The sequence below is a fragment of the Myotis davidii genome, unplaced genomic scaffold (assembly GCF_000327345.1).
Source record: "Myotis davidii unplaced genomic scaffold, ASM32734v1 scaffold473, whole genome shotgun sequence".
NCBI classification, from domain to species: domain Eukaryota; kingdom Metazoa; phylum Chordata; class Mammalia; order Chiroptera; family Vespertilionidae; genus Myotis; species Myotis davidii.
The window spans coordinates 2,204,001-2,211,657 of record NW_006284843.1 but is presented as its reverse complement, the minus strand read 5'-3'; positions in this window follow the sequence as shown (position 1 = coordinate 2,211,657).

Below are 7,657 nucleotides of genomic sequence, written 5' to 3'. Positions count from 1 at the left end.
CTATGGCTTCCCATCTGCAGCAATCCTTGCCAGTAACTGGAACATGCAAAGTGCCAAGTAATTCTGAAATAGCAGAGTCAAACAAATGGTGCCAAATGACTAGAGCATACGATGTTCTCAGTTTCTCCAAATGTGACTCTCAGCCACCTGAATCAGAATCAGAAATGAGATTTGTTAAAAATGCAGGTTTTAGGTCATTATTCTAGAAAATCTGAGCCAGAATTTTTTGGAATGGGAACATGGACTAGATTTGCATTTTTCTTAAGCTCTCAGGGTCATTTTCATTGACACTTAAGATTAAGACTCCTTTCATTTCCCTTACCAACTGCATCTAGATCAGTGGTTCTCAACCTTCTGGCCCTTTAAATACAGTTCCTCATGTTGTGACCCAACCATAAAATTATTTTCATTGCTACTTCATAACTGTAATGTTGCTGCTGTTATGAATCATAATGTAAATATCTGATATGCAGGATGGTCTTAGGCGACCCCTGTGAAAGGGTCGTTTGACTGCCAAAGGGGTTGCGACCCACAGGTTGAGCACTGCTAATCTAGATGTGTTACCTTTTTCACTCCCTAACATCTTTTTTATTAATCAACTCTTTATTCCCTGCTTCTGACAAGGAATCATTTTTGTATCACTAAATACACTGGCTTGCTTGTCTCCTGGCCCTATATACCTTCAGTTGAACTCTATACATTATAGCCAAGGTAAAATTTCAAACTTAGATCTCTCTTAATATAACAGACAAAACTATTTTCCCCACAAAAATACTCAGTCATCAACAACAGGCAGTGTGACTGCAAATTATTGTTTGTGTGTGTTGTTTTAGCAGAATACTATGTTATTTATAAAGCATCATGAAACAATATTTTCAATTGCATCACAGGAACTGGGAGCAAGTTTCCTGGGAGAAAATGTTATATTTTGCTAGTGTAATATAATATTACAATTTTTGGTACATATGTCTATTTAAAAGATAAATTGTCAAACTAAGTATAATTGGTGTTTCTGATTTTTTTCAATTAATAATGATAATACTTGCGCATTTACTTCTTTTCAGTTGGCTTGCACAAACATTGTACCAAGCACTCAAAATTTAAAACAAGTAGGGAGAAAAATTATTAGAACATGAAATATAAATCAATTTACTTAAATTAATTTGCATACTGGAAAAAGACCAACGTTATTCTAATTTATCAGGGAACTCTGATAACTGTCAGATATGAGTCTTTCATGGAAATATAATTAAAAACCATTGGCCTGCTGAGTAAAATCTAAATCTCACAGTGGTACTGAATGATAATTTTGTATATTAAGCATTGTGTACCAAGTATAGTGTTATCAAATGTTAAACAATTATCTTTGTTTTATTCTTACACACACAAAAAAACCTTTGTTATTATTCCTACTAGAGGTCCGGTGCATGAAATTCTTGCACAGGTAGGGTCCCTAGGCCTGGCCGCCAATCAGGGCCTTCCAGCTTCCGGCCTGGGCCTTATTTCATTCCATACCGCCCCCTGGTGGTCAGCATACGTCATAGCAAGTAATCAAGCTCCCGGTCTCCTGGTAGAACTCCTGAGGGGACACTTTGCATATCAGACTTTGATATATAGACTAGAGGCCCGGTGCATGGAATTCATGTATGGGGCAGGGGTCCCCTCAGCCCAGCCTGCACCCTTTCCAATCCACCCTTGGGGGATCGGGCCTAAACTAGTAGTCAGACATCCCTCTCACAACCCTGGACTGCTGGCTCCTAATCGCTCACCTGCCTCCCTAACTGCCTCCCCTCCAGCCCCCGCCAGCCTGATCGCCCCTTACCATCTGCGTGCTGGACTGATTGCTCGTAACTTCCCTCCCTGCCGGCTGCTGGCCAGGTTGCCCCCAATTGCCCCCCTCTGCTGGCCTGGTCACCCCTAACTGCACCCACTGCTGGTTCAGTCGTTGATCGTCCCTCACTAACCCCCTGCCGGCCTGGTCTTAGGCAGCCATCTTGTGAGGGTGTGAGGATCAATTTGCATATTACCTCTTTATTATATAGGATTCCAGTTTTACAGTTAAGGAAACTGAGACACTGAGTAATTAATTTGGTGGAAACACACATGGGTAATAACAATAGAGCTGGGCAGTGAATCCAGACAGTTTAGCAGCAGAGGTGAGATATACCCTGCTACATTTTATCTTCTCCTAATAAGTGTTTTCATGATTTGAGTCTAGCTTATTCTCAATCAAATAGTGCTAGGATAATGTTGCATAAATAATAATCTATAAGATCCCAGTGTCATATAGCAAATAAGCATTTATTTCTCATATGTCTTTAGTCAAACTGGGATTGACTGATTTAAGCTGAACCCTTTATAGGCTTGGTTCCAGACCACAGGTTTAGTTCAGCCTTACACCAGGCACCTCTCATTTTCCTGGGATCGGAAAACTATCTCGGTCATGTACATCTCAAGTCTAAGATCAGAACTTCTGGGGCAGAGTGGATGAGGGGAAGCGGAAGCAGGCTATGCATAAAAAGAAATGAGGAGCCATGTGTGTTGCTTTTAAAAACAAACAAAAAACAACAACAAAAAAATAGCCCTAGCCAGTTTGGCACATTGGATAGAGAGTCAGCCTGTGGACTGAAGGGTCCTGGGTTTGATTCCAGTCAAGGGCACATGCCTGGGTTGCGACCTTGATCCCCAGTAGGGGTCATGCAGGGCAGCCAATCTCTCTCATCATGGAGGTTACTAACTCTCTTCCCCGCTCCCTTCCTATCTGAAATCAATAAAGATATATTTAAAAAATAAAAATAAATAAAAAACAAACAACAATGAAAATAATTGGTTATCCCCAAACCACATTTATCTCCTGTATGCCCTCTTCCACACACTCCGCTCCCACCTCATGCCTATGACATAAATCTCACTGGAGACAGGTTTGACACATGGCCCCTTCTAGCTTAGGGACCAGGAAATTTTAATATTTAGATGGCTATAAACCAAATTGTGTTTATGTTAGTCAGGAAAAATAAGAACATTTACATTGATAGGCATTTCATTTTCATTTCATTCTAATAACGGACAAGGTTAAATATTCTCTGGTGTCAAAATTCCCTTTCTTGTCCAAGGTAAGAGGTTGGCTGAACTATAATGGTCACATTTGACAGAAGGAATCTCTTATACTTTTAAAGTGACAGAAAACTTCCACATTAGGGGACTGTTTCTCCAAAATGAAATTGAATCAGGAGAAATAATGTGAATCAATCACAAACCTGGAGGCCAAGAGAATGCATACTGAAAGCTAGAATGTGAAGGCATAACTGGAATGTCAAAGAGACAACTAAATATTTAGCTAAACTAAATATTAGAATATTAGAATATTAGAATATTTAGTCAGAATAGCCCTAGCCAGTTTGGGTCAGTGGAAGGAGCATCAGCCTGCATACTGAAAGGGTCATGGGTTTGATTCTGGTCAAGGGCATGTACCTGGGTTGCAGGCTTGATCCCCAGCCCTGGTTGGGTGTAAACTCAACAATTTGGACTTGCCTGAAATGACCTACAGTTTTTCAAGTGCTGGTTATACTGTTGTCTTTGACAAACACACTTTCTCTGCCTTTATCACATGGTGCAACTCAGGAGGGTGTGGTGGAAAGGGCTTTGGGGTTGGAGCCCAACAGAAATGACAATGAGAGAGAGAGAGAGAGAGAGAGAGAGAGAGAGAGAGAGAATAAGAAAGGAACAGTGCTGTTGGGATGGGTGCTGCATAATCAAGTAGGAACATGAATAAATGTTAGGATTAAATATCAAAAAGAAAATAACCTTACAAATGGGCTGTGGCTCCTGTTAGGAAAGAAACAAGGTGTGTTCCAGTATTTCTGGATTTCTGCTTCTGGAAAATTTCCAGCTGCAGTGCAGTGACCTGGAATTCAATCAGAATATGGAAGGAAGTCTCTCTTACCTAACTAGGTGGAGATCAGAGCCGTGGGCTTTTGAAGTGGTTGGAACCTGTGTGACAGGGTATTAAAAGGAGTGTGTGGAGGTCATAAAGTTTACGTGGGGGGGTTACCACAATTCCTTGCCTGAGAGTGGGACAGTAAAACCACAGGCATGGCCACTCAAGGCTTAGTGGCTCTCAGAGGTGAGAGCAGAATAGAGGTATTAAATGTTAGCAGAGCTGGGGACTTTAGAATTATGGCCCATACATATTGAATATATGTCCTTAACACCTCTTAACATGGGAATTAAGCCGAATCACTGCTTTATGATAAAGGCCCTACCCAGAGAAACACAGTGTGTCACACTTTAACAAAGCTTAAAATCAAGTTCTAACAAGATTTTAGAAGAAACAGTTAGGACATTGAATCTTCCCAATTTTTAAACATTTAATTTAATATTTTTTCATCACCACTTATCTCCTCTATGCCCACTTCTATCCTTGACCCCCGGTAATTACCACACTATTATGCATGTCCATGAGTTCCATCTCTCTCTCTTTTTTCTTTTTTGCTCAATCCTTCCAGTCCCTCAACACCCACGTCCACCAGAGCTGTCTACCTGCTCTCTATCTATGAGTCTATCTCTATTTTGATTGCAAATTTAGAGGAGCATAGAAAAAATAAATTTTGCAGTCTCAAGAACAAATATAAAAATATTCAAGAAAAATGAACAGAACCACTGTGAACTTATAAGAAAATGTTACACAATTTAACATATATATGGATTTGAATCCCAAAGAAAAATTAGACTATAATGTGACAATGAAATATTTTGAAAAATTATAGCTGAAAAACTTTAACTTACAGTTCCTAAGATCAGAGAGCAGGAAGCAAAATAAATACAAGGAAAAACGGTATCAGACATATCAGAGTTATGCAAGAGTTACAAATATTAGAGTCCAAAATAGAAAATCTTGAAAGGAACCATGGGGAAAAAATGCATTACCTAAAGAAGAACAATGATATAAATGAGGGCATACTTGTCATCAGAAACAATGGAGTCCAGAAGACAGTGTAGTACCATTTTAAATGGGCTAAAAGAAATAAAAAAGTTATCAATCTTGAATTCTATATCCAGTACAATTATGTTTTATAAATGGGGCAAAATAGCCAAAACCGGTTTGGCTCAGTGGATGGAGCGTTGGCCTGCGGACTGAAAGGTCCCAGGTTTGATTCCGGTCAAGGGCATGTACCTTGGTTGCGGGCACATCCCAGTGGACGATGTGCAGGAGGCAGCTGATCAATGTTTCTCTCTCATCGATGTTTCTAACTCTCTATCTCTCTCCCTTCCTCTCTGTAAAAAATCAATAAAATATATTTTTAAAAAATGGGGCAGAATAAATATATTTTCAGGCAAATGAAAGCTGAGGGAACTTATTCAAACAAACTGCACTACAAGAAATACAAAATATTTTTTTTTAGACTGATTGGAAGTGATGCAAGATAGAAATTTTCATTTACAGCAAGGAGAAACGAGGAAGCATAAATGGCAAATCAGTGTGTAGATACAAAAAGCAATTTTTATCTTCTAATTTTCTTAAAAGGAACTTAATGCTTTGCAAAATAAAAAGGCCACACTTGTGATGTGTGTGCACATAAAACTATGGATTTTGTTGGAGATACTATACTTGTGTTTTAATTCTAAAAAGAACATATGATATCTGGATAGTAACCATTATATTTTAAACTAGAGGCCTGGTGCACAAAATTCATGCACAGGTAGCGTCCCTAGGCCTGGCCAGTGATTAGGGCTGATCAGGTTCCCTGCCTCCCTGCTTCCCTACCTCCTCCTTCCCTCACTACCTGCGTGCCACCACCACACGTTCCCCGCCTGCTGGCCTCCCCACCTCCTCCTTCCCTTGCTCCCTCAGTGCCCTGCCGCCACCACTGGTTGCCAGCCATGTTCCAGGTTGCCCCATGGTGGTCAGTGTATGTCATAGCGAGCAATTGAACTCCTGGTCGAACTCCTGAGGGGACAATTTGCATATTAGCCTTTTATTATATAGGATGGCTCATTAATTTGGAAGGTATACTTGATGCCATACAAGGGAGAGAAATGCTTCCTAATGATAAATTACCTCTATATTATGAAAACCAACCTTATTTTTAAAATAGGTATTATATTCACATGGTTCAAAATTAAACATACACAAAAGGATACTTACTAAAAAACTCTCTTCTCTCCCTATTCACCAATATACAGTTCCTCTCTCAAAACCTAATAATGTCCTCAGTTTGTTGTGCATCTTCCAGAGATATTCATATACAATATACAAGTTATATAAAAATTTTCTTTATATGGACAGTGTGGTACTTTGCTTTTTTGTTGTTATTTTAAAAACACCCTAGATATTATTTCATCTGAGTATATCATGAGAGATGCCATATTGTTTTATTTGAGCCTGATTTAGGGTTTTTTGTTTTTTGTTTTTTGTTTTGCCTTAGGCACTTTTGCCTTCTTTGGCCCCTTTCTCCATTAAAAAAAAAAAGTAAAGTTATATTTTATGACTATGTTGGTATAAAATGAATATAATCCAGGCTGGATTCATTATTATTTATTATTATGTTTCTTCTAATTTTAAAATAAATTAAAAACACATTTTCATGGGTCCCTAAAAATATTGTGGGACTTAGACACTATATTTATTTTGACTAATTGAAAGAGAATTCAGCTCTAGTTTTATTATTACAAAATTTTCCATAATAAGGACATTAGTTTATTATAATTAACTCCCTTTTGATGGAGTTAACTCCCTGTAGATGGATGCTAAGGCTGTTTGCAAACTTCTTGATTATTTTTTATGGTAAATGGAGTTTACAAATCATAAATTAAACAAAAATATGCAACCAAATAATATTTACATACTCATTTAGTATTGTACTACCTTCTAAACTAAAATTCTTCTCTCTTTTTTTTTTTGCATTTTTTTTTTAAGCTGGTAGTAAACCAAATAGCCATCTTGCACTATCTGAGCATGTAAAGTAGCACTTACTATCTCTCTGTCATGATTTTTCTTTTCTTTCTCTTTCTACATACACCATTCTCTGCATATAGAACTATTAATGAAATTTTAGTATATCTTATTGAGTCTCAGTGAGAAAACAGCACTAAGTTAGGTAAAGGGAGTTAATGGAAGTACTAACTTGGAATTCCAGTATTCAATACCTACACACTGCTCCTATGTTTTTTGAACAAACATCAGTGTTCAACATTAATCACTGGAGGATACTAATAAATAAAACAGTTCTAAAAACATACACTGATTTTCCCAACACCATTTATTGGAGAGATTGTCTTGACTCCATTGTATGTTCATGCCTTCTTTGTCAAATATTAATTGGGCATAGTGGTTTCAGTTGGTCTCTGGGTTCTCTATTCTATTCCATTGATCTATATGTCTGTTTTGTGCCAGTACCAGGCTGTTTTGAGATCAGTAGCTTTGTAATACAGCTTGATATCTGGTATTGAGATCCCTCCAACTTTGTTCTTCTTTCTCAGGATTGCTGAGGCTATTTGGGTGCTTTGTTGGCTCCATATAAATTTTGAGAGTATTTGTGCTAGATCTGTGAACTATGCTGTTGGTAATTTAATAAAGATTGCATTGATTTTGTAGCTTGCTTTGGGTACCATGAACACATTTTTAAAATTTATTTTCCATTTATTGATTAAGATATTA